Source organism: Cupressus sempervirens, chromosome 4 (assembly GCF_028749045.1).
Source record: "Cupressus sempervirens isolate cs-2001-9-10 chromosome 4, ASM2874904v1, whole genome shotgun sequence".
NCBI lineage: Eukaryota > Viridiplantae > Streptophyta > Pinopsida > Cupressales > Cupressaceae > Cupressus > Cupressus sempervirens.
In genome coordinates this window covers 262378862-262398536 of record NC_143121.1, presented here as the reverse complement: position 1 = coordinate 262398536, position 19675 = coordinate 262378862, and the positions used below count along the sequence as shown (strand labels likewise).

Sequence of the window (19675 nt, the reverse complement as noted above, 5' to 3'; positions counted from 1 at the left end):
ACAGTTGTAGTGAGAGGTCACATCAATCCAATCCATGTGCTTATATTGCCACAGTGAAAGGTCCATCTCAGCATGGTACATCTAATCTTCCAGCTCCAACTTCACTTGACTTGGGAGACAGACTTGAAGACTTACATCTTCTCATTGATGATGATTCTTCTACAGTTATTGCGAGGGCTCACTCTGACCCTCATGTCCATTCTCTACATGATAAATCTTTATAGGTTGGCGTGATTGTGGATCCTTATGAACAAAAATTAGTGGAGGTCTCTTTGTCAGATGAGGAGACAAATGGTTTAGTGGAACAGGTTCAATAGACATCCTTGCCAGATCTGCATTCATTCTTTTCAGCACAATTGGAAGGGGTGAACTTTAGCATCATTATAGGGATACTTGAGCAAGTTTTAGGGCTAGCACACATCTTCAGCAGTGTACCTTTGCCATTGTTTCTTCCTAAGAGGAGGAACACTATTCTGCATTCTTGGACCATCTTCTTCATTAGAGCAGCTTTCACTTGTTGGCATTCTTCTTCTTCTTTTTTTTGGGGGGGGGGGGGGGGAGCCTATTCTGTCTCTCTTCCTTTTTTCATTCTCTTATGTATATACTGGATGTATGTCATAATGGGGGGGTCTTGATTACTCCATCCATCAATGCATCCATCTTTATCTCTCTTTTTGGGGGAGGGTTTTTCCCATGAGGTTTTCCCTCTTTCCCTTCTTTATGGGAGATTTGCATCTTCATTATGTACATGGGTACCTAATACGGCCTAGTAGCCGAGACCCATTATGCATCTTCATACTAGTTCGTAAGCTTAAGGGCATTCCCCTAAGTTACACTTAAGGGGGGGTGTTGGTGTAAATATGTACTTTACTATTTACACTTTAATGTATTTATTAATTATTTTGCATTATTTTATTATTTTTATTTGTGAGACACTTAGGAGTTTGCACACCATTTGGGTTGTCATGTTGACAATACAGGAGTATGCAACTCTATTTAAGCACATGGTGTCTACAACACTATTTTGTGTGTCCCACCCTTGTAGGCTTATCCTCTCATTACTGCACTTACTTTCGTGCTTAATGGAGGATAATTCATATCTAGTGGACATGTGCTTGGTTGTATGACACATCATGGTGCTAACTTCTATGCATTCTAGAAGCTCTCTTGAGGCCTTTATATTTAGGCACTCCTAGTGTACTTATAGAGGAACAGTCATTGAATACATTGTTATTCTAATCATACTCTCTCTCTCTTGGTCTATTGTGTCCTTGTGTTTGAGTTCTTAGTTCCTGGGTGAATTTTTCCCTTAGGCAAATTCTTACACATTTCTATCTTTCCACAGAGTGAACAAAATCTCCATCCTAAAGGTATGCCAAATTTGGGTAAATTTTTTAGGGATCCTAGGGGAATCACCCAAAATAACCATGTGCCAAGAAAAGGGTTCAAGCTAAAATGGCTTTAAAAAATCATGTTACTCACATATTTGGTAGTGTATTTAGTAGCATATTTAATAGTACATTTGATCACATGTTTAGTACCATATTCAATAGCATATTTAGTCACATATAAATCATAGTGTATTTAGTAGCATATTTAATAGAATATTTAGTAGCATATTCAATAGCATATTTAGTCACATATTTGGTAGTGTACTTGGTCATAATAGAGCATGATGGAATCCAACCACCATCCTCTTGCTTGTAAAGAAGGTACTCTTCCATAGAGCTAACACCCTTTAAAGAATACATAATAAATTATTATTATTTTCATTTTATTCTCAATATGATGCCCAAAAAGGCTATGGACTTGTATTTCTTAAAATGGGGGCAACAAGAAAACATCTAATCAAGCTAATTGTTTAAAGGCTCCTTTTATTTCAAAAAAATTATTCCAGCTTGTCAAGCTTAAATTAGCCAAAGAAAAGGGAACTAGGGTGATGAATTTTAAATTTAAAAATGGTGTCAAACTTGTTCCTAACAATGTAGAAGTGCATGTAGTGACTAGAAGATTGCTTCAAGTGTATTATCCAAAAATAGACACTCTATACTAGATACAATGTCATTGCCTTAATGACACTCTACACTAGCCATTGACATGACACTCCACTAATAGATGAAAAGCCACAAGTCACAAATAGATGAGCTAGACAAAGCACACATTGAACTCTTCATAATCCATACCATCCATGTACCTATCAATACACAAATGTTTTCTTGTGCCTCATTTTTGCAGTTAGCCACCTCTAACAATTTCTACAAATATAGACATTAACACTAATAATACAATTAGAATATTTACACCACAATAACTAATGAAATTGAATAATATTCTTAGTGTACAAAAATAACAATTTCTAAAAACTTAAATGTAACACTAAAATATAGTGAGACTATTTATACAACATTAAATAATGCAAAACAACAATTTTCTTAGTGCACCAACTTCCTCAAAATAAGTTGAGATCATTCACAAAACAAAGTATCAGGCTCTATAAAGTATGCAACAAAAAATAATCTCAAGCTGGATAAGGATAAAAATCTCAAACTATGTCATTTAATCCCAAAAGTAGAGTTCTTGTGAAACATTGTCCAAATATTTGAAATAATCACCAAGCCAGCCAGGTAACGATCTAGTAGTGTAGTAGATCAATTTCCATGCTGATGATGGGCTCAAGATGTATTGGCCTTGCTTCAGAAGATGGTGAATTTGCAATAGTACAAGCTAAACTAGTAAAGGATGGATGGCAATGAGTTCTGACAAAGTTTAGGTTCTCAGGTAAAGCTTCTAAGTCTTGAGACTATTCTAAGTTGTCCATGTTGCATTCCCCACATGATTAGAAAATAAAGTAGCATGATTTATTAATAGTTTATCAAGTCTGGGAAACAAAAATGTACCAAGTACCTGTTATTGTTGTTGTTGCTGAATTTTTTGTGCACTACTCCTCCTTCCACCCATTCTTTGTCCTTGTTGGCTCTACCTCTATAATTGAAATGGCGGCATAAATTTTTGCATTTGTACCATTCCAAGGATAATGTAGCCAAAGTAACTCCCTATGAATAAAAATTAAAGTACTACCCATCCTATGTACTAACATGTGGAGGGGCCATGAGGACCCTGATCGTAGAAAAGTTGCAATGGAGCAAGCCTTGGAGCACTAGGATGATATGGTGATAAACTAGTTGGTATTGTAGGAGTAACTCCAATAGGAGCTCTCATTTGAGAAAATTGAGCCTGGCATGGCAGAGATCAAGCATTTACATTGTTTGAAAGCATTTGAATCTTCTATGCATCTAGAAAATCAATATGGGCACCTTTAATTTCCTACTAGAAAGAACTCTACATGCATGTAGTCTCACTCTTCTCTCTAGTTTTCATGGAGCCAATGCAAGATAAGGAGTTTTTCTTCCAACCATCTTTCTACTTATCTTAGCAACCTACAATTCATGACAAATACATCACATTCAAAACCATGCCATGCTCCAGTGGATAGAAAATAGGAAAATCTAGTTAAATACTATGAATTCAAACAAAATATCTAACATGATAATAAATAACATCTTATAGAATGCATGGCTTCTTCTAGAGAAGAAAAAGCCACAAACTCATATCTTGTTCTCTAACCTTGGGAGTCCCTCGTAACCTAAGATTAGTGGCATAATGTTAAGAAATTAAATACAAATAAGTAGAATGTTTTTCCATGAGAAGCTATAGGAGTTGAATTTAATGACAATGTAATCCACAAGAAAATAATGAAATGAGTAGAACCTTAGCAACATCATCATCATGAGAAGACATACCTTGCAAGATGTTATGGTGTCAAATTCTAGAAAATAATTCTCTTAGTTTTTCATCATCAATGGAATCATCTAGATTTTTCAGACAAAAATTAGCACCTTGGAATTTTTCCATTTTTGCCTTCCTCTCTTGTTCAAACTTGGTTTTTAATTCTACCTCCCTTTCATCCTTTTTACATGCCCTTCCAACATATTAGTCCTTATCATCATTAAAAAAATTCCATTTAAAATGTCAACAACATTAGCTGCATCATCTGCACTTTCAAAATTAACAAATTCAAATCCTTTGGATTTTCCATCCACATCCGTCATAACAATTGCACTAGTGATGGGACCAAATTTACTAAAAACATTTTGTAAGTCTTCATATCTAGTCATGTCAGACAAGCTTTTCACAAAAAACATTGCTAAACTTGGAATTACCATTGAGCACTCTCTTTCTTGTCATCTCACAAACAAGCCAACATAGACCTACTTTCCATTAAGCAACAAGCCATTCAATTTTTCAATGGCACTTTGTACTACCTCTTCTTTCTTAGATTGGATAAAACCATAACCTTTGGAGTAGCAATTGTTATTTGTAGCCACTTTGCAAGAAAGAATGGCCCCAAAAATAGACAATGTATCAAAAAATCCTCTATTATCTATAATTTTATCGAGATTTTGCAAAAATATAATGTTTAGATTAACACACAAATCTTCAATTATTATGTCATAGCAATAAAAATAAATACAAATTTGCAGTCTAGGTTAAACTTTTGATGTAACATATTCACATTGTTAAATATGTTTATAGATATACTCTTTTGAATGCTTGGATCACGATGGAAAAACATTATTCTCATTGGCTTACCATTAACACCAAAATAATTCAGAATCTCTAGAGCACGGCTACCTCCAAATGCAAAAAATACTTGATTCTATTTAACATATCATAAATCACAATTGAACTACAAATGTCAATACATTTAAGTGTTCTCAAGGAAAGGAACTTTGTTACCAATTTTTGGAAATCAATAACATGCAAAAACAAGTGATTAAATATGCTATGGAAATTGTGTTGTCAATTACAATAATAAACATTTAGTAATAGATACATAAATAAGCTTTGGTTAAGGATCTATAAAATATTCTTTATATATACAAAGAGATGTAGGAGATATTTTTGAGAGCAAGTCAAAATGTTATTATTGCGATTTAACTCTGATTCATAAGTAGCGGTGCACAAGAATTTACCTTTCATGATATTCTCATGAGAGATGGGCTCATGAGTTTTGTGAACCATTTCTCAGAGTCATAGATGTTTAACACAAACTATAGAATTAAAACTTAATAGCAATATCACAAGTTAATTTAAATTTATACTCCATGATCACTTAAGTCTAACTGATTTGAAAAATCACTTTGCACATACTATTGAATAAGATCATAAGTCAACAGTTGTGAGCATAGCCAATAGTAATAAGAAAAATGAAGCAAAGAATATACAATCTCCTTGTAGTGAGGCTTCTGGTGGCAAAGATGAAATGAATTTGTTCAAGTCGATACAACAGCGTATCGACATTTCTAAAGGCCATGATCATACTAAGCTTGGAACCATGTACCTATATCCAAAGGTTGGGGCAAAATTAGACTTTTCTTATAGTGAAACAAAAGGGAAATTCTACAGAAACCCTGTAGGCCATGGACACGAATGGCCACTAGCCTATTCACCTGGCTTTTCTTTTCTGTCTCTGGCCTTCTTTTCCTCCGGCCTTTTGTGGCAATTTTTGTTTGTTTAGTCTGTTTCATCTCACTCTTTTTGCTATTAAACTTTCAGTTTCAGGATCCCTATAAAACCTGTTTTACCTAATAAAAAACAAAAGGGAAATTCTAGTTCTATAATGGCAAGTCTTATAAGGAACTGTCAACTATATTAGAATATGAGGATGTCTTCAATGATATTAAAGTGCACACTAGTGAGGATGTGTCCAAAGCAGTAACCAATGTCTTAATTGGTAATGGCAAAGTTGACCTGGAGGAAAGATTGTCATTCCCTTCAATTGTTAATGACAATCCAACAAATGTAAGGGCTACACCATCTATCCAAGTTGATAATGAACCTGAGTCTCAAAAAAGGCTAGTATTTCTTATAGAGGATATTAATGTTTTCTATATGTAAATCAACCTGTTTAAAGACAACAAGTGTAGAATAGAGGCAAAGAAATAGAAATTTTAGAACTTTTATGCAATTCCCACTAAAATATGACTAAGGCCTATCACAACAGATATCTTGCAAAGCTTCAAGGGTCTACACAAATTACATCTAAAATATTTAATACTTTATGTTGTATGTTCAACCTATGAAACAACTAATGTCAAAATTATTTTGATGATGTGTTCAAATAACAAATGACTAATCAAATGTAATATAATTGATTAACATGCTCCCTGCAATAATAAAAACACTACCTCCTCATAGTATTTAACCTTTATAATGTTGGAATATTAATTGCAATTAACATTTTCCCTCGGAGCCAAATGCCCACCTACCATCCTTGATGACCTGCACAACAGACAAAAAACATGAATGTGGTAGGTGAGTTTTTTGAAATTCAGAAAAGAGGGAGAATTTTTTTTGGCAAAGACATAAAGAAATGTTCTATTCCATTCGACCAGTAGAAGTAGAAGAAGTTGAAGTTTAGCAGAGTAGAGAAGATTAGAAGTTGTAGAGAGAAGAGAAGTGATCAGTAGATCCAGTTGTCAGAGTGTAGAGATAAAAGAAAGTTCATTTCGTGCCTGCAAATGCACGTATTTCTTCTCTGATAATTCTGTAAGTTTATTGTTTGTTGAGTTCGTCCTGTTGAAGTTGTGATTGCTCCAGACATTATTGTATGCAACCATTATAGCTACAAGTTTAAAGTTTTAAAGTTGTAGGGTTTTCTAGTTGAAGTCAAATGCTCCCAGATTTTGTAATGGTTTAATCAAAGTTGAATAGAAAAAAAGGAGGCATACTAGAATACATTTTTCTTCTTCTATTCATTGCATTTGAGAAGTTTGTTTGGAAGTTTCAAGTTTTGGCTCTCTAATTTTAATGGTGGAAAAGTTCACGTTATAGTTTTGTCACTCAGTATTGTCTTTGGTAGAAGTCATTTCCTCCTGTGGCTAATGAGTTCACTCAGTATCTTCTTCTACCAAGCTACACCCTCCTGTGGCTACCGAGTTCACTCGATATCCACACTACCAAACTCACTCAGCATCCATTGGTGTCAGGTTGCTCTTCATTTATCGAGCTCACTCGGCACTCTCTTGCCACTCAGTTTATTAAGTCACTGAGTAAATCTGGCACTCGGCAATAGTTTTTTTCGAGCATTATTTAGGGTTGTGAAATTAATATTTAGGGTTGGTAATATATTTCTTCACATGGTATCAAAGCTTTGAGGCTCCACATCCAAAGTGAGTAAAGGAAAATTTTTCTGGGATATTTAACATGGTAGGAGATGTAGGAAAGATATGGTAGCAGCCACCACCCTTCAATGGACAAAATTATGATACATGAGTAAAGAAGATGAAAACCATTATGGTTGCAAATGATTTTTGTGAGTTTGTAGTTAATGGGTTCAATGATGTGACAGACCCAACTCAGTATGATGCTCTCACAAATGCACAAAAGACTCATTTGAAAGAGTCAAGGAGGAAGGATGCTAAGGCATTAAGTCTTATTGAAGTAGCAATGATAGAGACAATTTTTCCCAAAATTGCAGCAGAAAATTATGCAAAGGAAGCACAGGATATCCTTGAGATGAACTTCAAGGGGATTGATAAAGTTCGTATAGTAAAGCTATAGAATATAAGAAGGGAGTTTGAGAACCTTCAGATGAAAGAAAATGAATTAATTATAGATTTCAGTTCAAGGACCTCCAATGTAATTAAGCAACTAAAGTCAAATGGAGAAGACTATCAAGAGCAGAGGACAGTGGAAAAGATATTGAGGAGTTTACCTGATAAATATGACAATTTGGTCATGACCATAAAAGAGGTAAAAGACCTCACTATTTTGACAATGGATGAGTTGATGGGTACTCTTCAAACCCATGAGCATAGGATCAACATATCTGCATCTTCTTCTTCCCAAGAGAAAGCATTCAAGGCTCAGTCAAATCTAAGAGGGAGGGGGAGAGGAAGAAATGGCTCAGGCAGAAACTCTAGAGGCAGAGACCGAGGTAATGGAGGACAAAAAAATGTTGCAGCAAAAAGCTCAGGAAGAGTAGATGGAGCAAGTAGCTCACAAAATACTTCAAGAGGAGGTAAGAAAAATTACAACTCAAATAGGAGTAATGTAGAATGCTATTATTGTCATAAATATGGACATTATGCAAGTGAATGCTGGAAGAAGAAAAATGATCAATCAGGACAAGCAAATATGGTTGATGTGAACATGGGAAGTGGAAACAATGTCACTGCCTTCATCATGTGTAATTTTGGTGAAGAAGGAAGCCCTAAGGTTTGGTACCTCGATAGTGGATGTAGCAACCACATGAGTGGTAACGAAACCTTGTTTTCATTCATTGACAAGAGTTTCAAATTTGAGATTAAAATGGGTAACAATGGAACCCTACCAGTAGTGAGCAAAGGATCTATTATGGTCCACACCAAGCAAGGTGAGAAGAAAGAAATACAAAATGTGTATTTTGACCCTAGTATGAAGCACAATTTGATGAGCATTGGTCAGCTCATTCAAAATGGATACAAAGTGCTGATGGAGAATGACACGTGTGTCATTCATGAAAAGGATGGGAGCAAGAACTTACTTGCAGCAGTTCAAATGACAAAGAACATAATGTTTCCCTTGAGAATAGAAACATGTTTCCTATCTCAAGTTTGTGTTGTAGCTCACACACAATCAGCTCTAAGAAATGTGATTGAAGACCCTTCACAGCTATGGCACCTCAGGTATGGTCATCTTATCTATGCTGGTTTACATTTGTTGTCAAATAAAAGAATGGTAGAAGGTTTGCCACAAATAGGAAATTCATGTGACAAGTGTGAGGCTTGTATTTGGGGTAAGCAACATAGGCTTCCCTTTAATTCTGAAAAATTCTAGGAGGGCTAGATATCCATTAGAGTTAGTGCATACTAACCTAGTCAGTCCTATGCAAGTTACTTCCATTGGGGGGAGTACTTATTTCATGACATTTATTGATGATTTTAGTCATAGAACATGAGTTTATTTTTTGAAGTCTAAATCTGAAGCATTTGATAAGTTTCTTGAGTTTAAAGCTCAGGCTGAAAGAGAATGCATATACTATATCAAGGTCCTAAGATCAGATAGAGGAGGGGAGTATACCTCCAATTCTTTTATAAATTTTTGTAGGAAACATGGCATAAAGAAAGAGCTCATAGCCAGCTATACACCAAAGCATAATGGAGTGACTAAAAGAAAGAATAAGACCATTGTTGAAATGGCAAGGAGCATGATGAAAGAGAAAGGTCTCACAACTGAATTTTGGGGAGAGGTTGTGGCAACAATAGTTTACCTAATTAATAGGTGTCCTATAAAGGCAGTCCGTGATAGAATTCCAATGGAAGCATGGTCACAAGGAAGATGGATAGTTGAACACCTAAGGGTGTTTGGATGTGTTGCATATGCACATGTGCCTAAAGAGAAAAGAAAAAAATTGGATGACAAAGGTGTGAAGTGCATCTTCAGAGGGTATAGCTCAGAATCAAAGGCATATAGATTGTATGACCCATTGAACAAAAAGATGATTCTCTCAAGAGATGTGGAATTTCTTTAAAATCAGTCATGGTATGGACAAATTGACGAGTCACCGAGCACTTCTAGTAAAGTGCCAATTATGATGAGTGAAGAGGAAGCTAATGAACAACAAGAAGAAGGAGCAAATAGAAGAAAATGAAAGTAGCCTCAGTCATTGTCGACCTCCTCTAGGCATGATCAAGTGTCAGTGCCAATCAATAGTGAAGATTCTGATCCCACACTCTCCTCCTTGTTACTAAGAAAGACCAAGAGTCTTAGGGAGATATACCAAGATGAAAGGTATGAAGATTATTATGAGAGTGTTAATTTTGCATTATTTTCTTATAGTGATCCAATATATTTTGCAGAAGCTATTAAGGACAAGAAATGGTGTAAGGCTATGGATGAGGAGATAGATGCTATAGAAAAGAATGAGACATGGGAGCTAACTAATTTTCCTCCCAAGAAGCAAGTGATTGGAGTGAAATGGGTCTACAAGACCAAATGCAATGCTAAAGAAAAGATTGATAGGCATAAGGCAAGGCTGGTAGTCAAGAGCTACAAACAGAAATATGGCAGAGATTATGATGAGACATATGCCCTAGTTGTAAGAATGGAAACCGTGCATGTTGTCATAGCAATTACAACTCAGCACAAATGGGAGGTATTTCAAATGGATGTGAAGTCTGCTTTCTTGAATGGTGTATTCAAGGAAGAAGTCTATGTGCAGTAGCCACTTGGTTATGAAAATACAGGTGAAGAACACAAGGTGTATAAATTGAAGAGAGCTCTTTATGAGCTCAAGCAAGCTCCATGGGCATGGTACAGTAGGATTGACTCATATTTGATGAGCAACGACTTTAGCAAAAGCAATGGTGAGCCTATTCTCTACATCAAGGTAGCAAATGGTAATGTGTTGATTGTTGTCTTGTATGTAGATGATTTAATTTTTACTGGTAATGACAAGACTCTAATTGGTGAGTTCAAAGAGGTGATGAAAAATGAATTTAAGATGAAAGACCTTAGTCTCTTCAAGTACTTTCTAGGCATAGAAGTAAAATAGATGCATCATGGCATCTTCATCTCTCAAGAAAAATATGCAAGGCAAATCTTGGAAAGATTTAAAATGCAGAACAATAAGGTAGCCCCAACACCAATAGCAATAGGTCTAAAGTTGAGCAAGGAAGACTCTAGCAAGAGAGTGGATCCAACACTATACAAGAGTATGGTTGGAAGTGTAATGTATTTGACTACAACTCGGCCAGACTTGATGCATGTAGTAAGTTTGATTTTCAGATTTATGAAAACACCAAACGATTCCCATTGGCAAGCAGGAAAGAGGATCCTAAGGTATGTGAATGGTACCAAGGGATTTGGAATTTTGTAAACTACAACAAATGAATTCAAGTTGGTAGGTTATACAGATAGTGATTGGGATGGAAGTGTAGATGATAGGAAGAGCACTTCCGGATACATGTTTCACATGGGATTGGGTGCAATTTCATGGGCATCTAAGAAGCAACCTGTTGTTGCTCAATCTACATCAGAGACTGAATACATAGCAACAAATGTAGCAGCATGTCAAGCTATTTGGTTAAGAAGGATCTTTAAAGATTTGAATGAAAGGTAAGATGATGGAACCATAATTTATTGTGACAACATCTCTTCAATTGCATTTTCCAAGAATCCAGTCTTCCATGGTAGAAGTAAGCACGTTGAAATCAGATATCACTTCATCACAGAGTTGGTGGAGAATGGAGATATCAAAATAAAATTTCGTTAGCCTGAGCAGCAACTAGCAGACATTTTCACAAAGCCATTAGGCATTGGAAGTTTTGTACACCTAAGAGAGTGTCTTGGTGTAGTTGATGTGGATTAGTAGTGATCCTTGTTTGTTTGGCTCAGGACAAAGGGGGAGTGTTGGAATATTAATTGTAGTTGACATTTTTCCCTAGAGCCAAATGCCCAACTACCATCCCTAATGACCTGTACAACAGACAGAAAACATGAATGCGGTAGGTGAGTTTTTTGAAATTCTGAAAAGAGGGGACATTTTTTTTGGCAAAGACAAAAAGGAATGTTTTGTTCCATTCGACCAGTAGCAGCAGAAGAAGTTGAAGTTTAGTAGAGCAGAGAAGATTAGAAGTTGCAGAGAGGAGAGAAGTGATCAGTAGATCCAGTCGGCAGAGTGTAGAGACAAAAGGAAGTTCATTTCATGCCTGCAAATGCACGTATTTCTTTTCTGATTATTCTGTAAGTTTATTGTTTGTTGAGTTCGTCCTATTGAAGCAGTGATTGCTCTAGGCATTATTTTATGTAGCCATTAGAGTTGCAAGTTTAAAGTTTTTGAAGTTTGAAGTTTTAAAGTTTTAGGGTTATTTTAGGGTTTTCTCGTTGAAGCTGAATGCTCCCAAATTTTGTAATGGTTTAATCAAAGTTGAATAGAAAACAAGGAGGCATACTAGAATACATTGTTCTTCTTTTATTCATTGCATTTGAGAAGTTTGTTTGGAAGTTTCAAGTTTTGGGTCTCTGGTTTTAATGGTGGAAAATTTCACGTTATAGTTCTGTCACTCAGTATTGTCTTTGGTGGAAGTCATTTCCTCCTATGGCTACCGAGTTCACTCAGTACCTTCTTCTACCGAGCTCCACCCTCATGTGGCTACTGAGTTTACTTAGCATCCACACTACCGAGCTCACTCGGCATCCATTGGTGCCGAGTTGTTCTTCATTTATCAAGCTCACTCAGCACTCTCTTGCCACTCGGTTTATTAAGCTGCCGAGTAAATCTGGGACTCGGCAATAGTTTTTGCCGAGCATTATTTAGGGTTGTGAAATTAATTTTTAGGGTTGGTAACATATTTCTTCACACATAATACACAGTTGTGTATTAAAAACTTTCTCCAAGTTCTCACATAAGCTCCAAGGCAAACTTTATTTCTCATTGCTTTGCCAGTTAATTATAAACTGTATCCTCTATAAAGAGTAAGGTTTCTTTATGGATAAACAATCATCCTTACTAATACAAACCACACTAAGTTTTTTTTGGCTCAACAATCATCCTTACTAATACAAACCACACTAAGTTTTTTTTTGGCTCAACAATCATCCTTACTAATGCAGAATACAACACAGTGATCATGTAGACAATTTTTGTGGCAAGAGCAACACAAATTCTATGTATTACATTATCTTGAAGAAGTCTTAACCATTAAAACAATATAGGCATTCTGGCTGTTGACATTGACAAGTTACAATCTATAGGTTGGAATTCTTAAGTAGCACCATGTCTAATATTAGAGACCACCCATGTTAAGCTGATATTGTTGCAGCCAGTACTGACAGCAGCTGCCAATCATACACAAGAATAATGAATCTGATTAATACGATGTGAAGATGTTGTCGGAGATAAAAATGGAATAGAAACTCATAAACAATAAATTCCAAAGATACATTTGGGCGATGAAAATAGTTTATTTTGTTGCACCTACAGGAAGGACTAAATCTGCCTCAAATTGCAAGGTTAGTTCAAATACAAAATAATAGAAAAGTTGCTCTCGAATCATAGTTAATGTCAAGGCCAAAGCATGGTCTCCTTTAAAGCTGCCACACAAGATGTCCATCCTTATTGCAAAGTAGCTCAAAAGTCTCTTTTTCTTTTGATTTTGAGTTGCAGAATTAGAAAATGATGGTGCATTTGCATCATTACCATATTAAAAGTCTTTTTGAATCTTTATTCTATCATAACCAGGTTTTTGAGAGTTTGGATGATATTGCCTCAATTTGGATGAGTTTTTCTTTCTCCTTTACTAGGTATTTACAAAATATCTCAATTGTCGATAGTTGAAGTAAATAGCCCTAGGCATTTGGAGTGAGTTATGGACAAACATAGATAAAATCATTATATATTTGTTCTATCATTCTTTTCAGATCCATGATCTTTTAATTGAGATCAGAAACTTGAGCCCTGTACAAACTTTTCTAATGGTTGGGGATTCCAATGATATTAGGAAGTTAATTCATTCTTCAATTGAAGAGTCTTGATTACATTTATCTCCTTGTAACATTCCTATTTCAAAGTGTCCAATTTCTAATATGAAATTTCAAACCATTTCAATAAATAATGCCTATTGAGGACTGTTCTTCATCACTGATTCAATAATTGTGTTTTCTATTTTACATTTGCTAATTTTGTCCATGTTTGAAGAGTCATTTTATCTTGCATGTTGCTCTGCAGCAAGTCTATCGCACATGCCTTTCATGTGTGATAGTTATAAGGACTCAACAACCATTAGAACTTCCAACTTTACAAGAGTTTACAACTGACTTGTGCAAACAAAATCTGTAGTGAGTTGCTTAAGAGGGAATGAGAATCATAAATAAAGTTCTTAGGAATAATAATAATCAAAGCACTAAAAGAGTTACTAACAAGAAACAATTGATAAAAAGAGAGTGATACTTCCCATTGTTCTAGATTGTGTAACTTACAACCACCCAAATTTCTATTTGGCATGCAACACTGCAATTTGAAGCATACAAATTTTTGTTTTCTCAAAGTTACAATTTACCCGTAGAAGTTTTATTGCAATGTCTAACAATTTATAAAATACAAAAAAACACAATATTTCTGATTTAGCTTGTTATAATGAAGGTGTAAGAAAATTTATTTCCTTAGAAAAATAGCAACCTCAAACTCTTGGGGACTTGCTGGTTAGGAAACACTGAGGTGTCCAAAGATCTGCTTTGAGAAGCTTATTTGAAAAGAATCTATGAATAAATCTTTCAATATGATGAAGATTTCTGAATCGACTTTCTTTTGAACTGAAAATCCAAAAAGTGACTCCATATGATCAAGATATGTTTAAAAATAGAAGGGCCTTAAAATTGATGCTTAATTGGCGAGGAGGGTTGCAAGAACCAAAAAAATTGAAATGTGGGTTAAACAAGCTTTCTTTATATTGAAGGTGCAAAATAAACAAATGTAGGTAAAAGTTAAGTTTTGGTGGGTTGGACTACATCTCAAACTGAGCCTACTACTTCAAATAAGGTGAAAATACCTCTTTGTGGAAAGATAGATGCGTGGGCTTGAACTCAAACAACCTAATGCCTTATCAAAGGCTTGTCTACTACACACAAAAGTTCAATGATGATTTTTCCCAAAAGGAATTGTTGAGATAGAAGTACATTTTTCTTAAAATTGGAAAAATGTTGGAATTTGCATAGGGGGTGGGAGTTGGGTGAGAGAGGAGCCCTGATTCAAGTTTATAGAAGGCAGGGTGAAGGAAGCTTCAAGAATAGCCTATTGTTGAACAAAGGTGCCATTGTGAAATGACAAGAATCAGGAGTCAAAAATGTTGCAAAACTGCTTAAAGTGAATATGTTGTGTCATGTTCCTAATTTGAAACTCTAATTGTGATATTCTCATCCTTTTCACATCAATTTTGTTAAATATTTGGAAGAGACAAAATTAGTGTAATATAAGATCACACATGGATAAAGTCAAATATGGTATCAAGGATAGCTAATGATCAATATCTAGCAATATGATGTCAAGTAAGCTAAGAACAAAACAAAATTACATGGAGTTTCTAATAATGTTTAATGGAGTAGCATTCCAATGTAAATGATATCTATTGTGCAAGGTGCAAACTTGAAGTTGACCACAAAAGGAAAGAAGACTATAAATATGTATATACCATCACTAAGATTTATAACCGATAAATGAAGAATTGGAACTAAGTAGTGTTTACAAACAGGAGAATGACATTGGCAATATGTAATTAAAGGAACAATGTTGAGGATATGTGACCTACAAAAAAAATCAATGAGTGAAACAAACCATGAATAGAAGAAGAATGTGACCTTGGTCCAGGAGGAGAAGATCCAATAATGGATATGATCCCATGAGGAATATTAGTGATGCTCATCATTATTTGTTGAGGAGGCAGTTTAGATTTCTTGGCACCACAGGAAAACACACTTTTCCCATCCAGAGACTTGAGACATAAATAAACATTGAGCTAACATTAGTTGCTGGTCATTTGAAAACATATATCTTTTTATCTTGGTATAAAGGATAGGCAAGATGTATTGTTTGTTTTTACCCTCCACTTAGATTATTCCTCTTTCTCCAAATTTTGTTTGGTCCCCATAAGGGAACAATTCAAAATCTTTTTTAAATGCACAAGCCTGTAGTACACTCTCATACCTCGTTTTCTCCCATTCCTTCCCAAAGAGAATATTTTCTCTAATTTTTCTGCTTTGTATCCATGGAGCCTGACTAACATATGCTTTGGTGCCACTTATCTTTAAAACACTTGACATTTTGGGTATTTCCCCTAGCATGTAGGATAAGAAGCTTGATTTTCCTGAACCAACAGTTCCACAAATTGCAATCCTCATGCCTCTTTTATATGGACATCTAAACCTCTTATAGTTGGAGTAGCTGCTCATGGATCCCAAGAAAATACCCCTTCTTCGATCTCAATTAATAAGTTAGTTGAATATTTAGAGACTTTTTTTAGTGCATCTTGTTGCAACTCTTCCTATTTCAAAAAATTAGCTACATGATCTAGGGAAAATTTTCTTTGAGCGATCATAGATATTAAATCATGAAGGTTGTTTATGGGTTCCTTGAGAATTCTAAACATTGCAAGTGTAGAGAGAATTCTGCCCGTTGTTAAAGGCACAGCTATTATTATGCACATACCAAAAGTGACAACAGACATAATGGTAGGTGCTGCCCAAAAAATAAATGTTGTCCGAGAGAATGCAAAAAATTCTTTTTCAACCAGCGACATTCTTCTCCCCTTATTGTTTCAGGTTTCAGCAGAAATCTGGACTCCCATGGTTGCAATTTTAAGATTCTCATATTTATTAGTGTCTCTGATGTAGCCTTCACCTTATTGTCTATTTCTTCCATGATATTTTAATTATAATTTTCTTGCATTCTACTAGTGGATAATTTTCCATCATGATTAACACTGTGGCTGTCATTCCTGCAAGAGAGGCGAAGCCCAAGTTCTGATATAGAATAACCATTTCCAGAAGAAATTGCAAAGGTGCAGCCCAAATGTCATGAACATACCAACTAAACTCTTCAATACGTTGAGCATCCATACTCTAACTGATTATCTCTCCACTTGTATTCTTTTGTCTTGACAGACTGGAAAGAATCACACTTTCTTGTATAAAGACGATGTCAGTGCTACACTAATATATATGCATATGTGAACTATTTTGAAGGTCAAACGGCATTGCAACAAATATTCCACAAGCTTTGCAAGAAGAAATACAAAAGATAGAATAATGCCTTCACTAGCAAAAGGTTCTCTCTTAGCAAGACACTGAACAAATTTATCTATAAAGTAAGGACCAACATATGATGAACAAGAACTTATCAACACTAGCAATCCTGTAAAGAGTACATCATTCATAATAATGAGAAATAACATTTTTTCTAACGATGAGCCACTGCATTCGGTGTCTCAGCCTTGTGAACATCTACAAATTGGGGTACATCATCTATGTCCAAGGCCTTCTTATGGCCAAGATCAAGCAGAGGTTTGATCCAAGAAAATGACATCCTGCTAAGAAAGCTTGTTGTTGCATAAGGAGTGACTTTTGGCTTATGCTTTTTAGAATTTTCTGGAATATCGTTCAAGAGAGGTTCTTCAATGCTTTGAGTTAAGGAGCTCTTACCAATTCTACCACAAAAGCCTGTATAACAAAAGAAGGCTGAAAGGAAGAAAGCCACAATTTCAACCATAATACTGGGGGTAATGTGATTTTGATCCCTTATCTCATGAATATCGAGGATCAAAAAATATACATAAACAATCAACAACAACATCCACCACATCCGAAGTAGAAGTGGGAACTTCTTTTTACTTTCTTTGTTAAGAGAATAATGTGCATAGACTGAAATTATGGCCCAAGCTATGGCTTGAAAAACATACTCTCCTTTGGCTCCAATATCTTTAGGTCTTTCCCTTAGCCACCAATTTAAAGGGTTCCATATTACAAGTATGCAATACAGCACTAATAGACACACACAACTATGGGTAAATCCCATATTGCAACTTCTGGGAAGAAGTAGGTTTCAAAATAGAGGACTCTAGTCATAGTGTGCAAAATCTACATATTCTCTAAGAAAAAGGAACAAGAAGACTAATAAAAATGACCAGGTGAAGCACAATTGCAAGCACATGCCACATGTAAGATCCTAAGATGCTATCTACGAGTTTTCCAGCTGCTTATCTTTGCCTAGTCTCGACAGTTGCTTTGCCCAAATGAACTCCATCAGTGCATAAAACATAGAAACTTTCTCACAGAATTGTTGATGTGGTGAATTTACATAAAAATCATATATATTGAATTTAATCACCATAAATATGGATATAAGACATCAAGAAAATATACATTTTTTCAAGTTCTTAAAATTTGATTTATAAATTGAGAAGAAGAACATCTCTGGAAGAGGGGAAAAATCTATAATTAGCAGTAATATAAATTGAAAAATAAATCAAAGATGTCAAGAAGATCAATAATTGGGCGGAAAACATCCTTCCTACAAGAATGTCCTAAATTCAAATCTTATATGTTAAGACCCTGTCGATCCCAAGTCAGCAGAACCTAACCAATCTAGAATTCCAGGGTCTCAGCATAGAGTCAAGGGGATGCTAAAAAACTAGATCCAAACCAAAGATTTCCTCATCTCCAAAAGTTCTGGTATCTCAGTGTTACAGTACTTGACTAACAAATGAGAGATCCTAACTTTGACTCCTGGTTGATCGACAAAAAGATGAACAAGATACGCAATAATACCAAAGACACTGTGTCAACAATAAAATCAATTGTTGACCAACAACTGGGACGAGCTGCTCCCATGTTGATGCTGGTATTGTTGGCATGGGCTTCTCTATTCTTTGACTTGAGCTTTTCTATGTTGGCTTGAAATTATCATATATTTACTGAGAATTAGGGAGACATTGGTTGCAGACAAATAAACAAAAAAGGGCGTCCACCTATTTTAACAGATGAATGCAGATTGTCCAAAGAAATTATAAACCTCTCAAAATTCAAAGTGTCAGGCTGATGCTGGGAGATAAAAGAATTGGAAAATTGGGAGGACTGTACAAAAATTCTAAATACTCAGTGAGACAAATGTGGAAAAGTAAACGAGAATGGAAAAGTTAATGTGCAACAAAGGAGGTGGGCAAGTGTGAAAATGTTGTGGTCAATAGAGGAGGCAGACAAATGTGGAAATCTCAATGAACAAGAAATTTGATGTCTCCCACTTTGATGGATCAATGTGTTGGATAAGGACAATACTCAAGCAATGATACAATAAATGAAATCATATAGAAAGAACTCAGCCAATGAACACTTATATAAAACTATATAGCAGTCTTCCAGGATGCTTGCAAATAGTTGATTAGTGTACCCCAGCACTGAGCCTAAGAGTGGCTTACAAGCAGTAAAAGTTGATAGGTATAATACGAGTTTTCTCCCCAACATAACTCCTTAGGATCTAGGAACCTAGTAATAAGTTTTGGTAGCGATAAATTTTAAATCATCCGCACTATATTTTATGGAGAATTCAACTAAGATTGTCTCCGAGGGTCTGTCAAAATATAAACAATATATATACAATAGAATTCATGATCATGTATAAATGAAGATAAATCTAATTACAAAAGAGAATACATGATGAATATAAATGGAGAGGAATCTAATTGTAGAAGAGAATACACGATGATTCTTTCAAATGGAATACATTGTTACCTGATTTGAATCTGATGTTTATTGAGATTCAAACCTTGGGTACAGGAGATGTACATTTCTACTCTTCTAAGAAGTTTGTTAATCTCCACATCATAGCGTCATGCTTGTACAGGTCCTCATTAGGTGCATATCCAACACAGGGCAATGCCTTTGGCATCCCATGCTTAATGAAGCACCCAGTTACTCCCTTCTTGTTGTGGTATGTTGAATAAAGGATTTCAGGATTCTTCCACATATCTAACCAGCATAAAAACCTTTATTGTTAGAAAGTATTTCTTCTATGAGTAGAAACACTCATTTTGATAAGGGAAAAATGAAGGGGATTTAGAGAATGGAAAAGCTATCATGGTACTCA

General features: G+C 35.3%; 2 pseudogenes; both read right to left on the bottom strand.

Annotated features, from left to right (window-relative positions):
- Positions 1 to 2907: 2907 nt before the first annotated feature.
- LOC149561010 (polyadenylate-binding protein 2-like) lies at positions 2908 to 5588 on the bottom strand (annotated as a pseudogene).
- Positions 5589 to 15571: 9983 nt separating this feature from the next.
- On the bottom strand, positions 15572 to 17836 carry LOC149561009 (ABC transporter C family member 3 pseudogene; annotated as a pseudogene).
- Positions 17837 to 19675: the final 1839 nt, after the last annotated feature.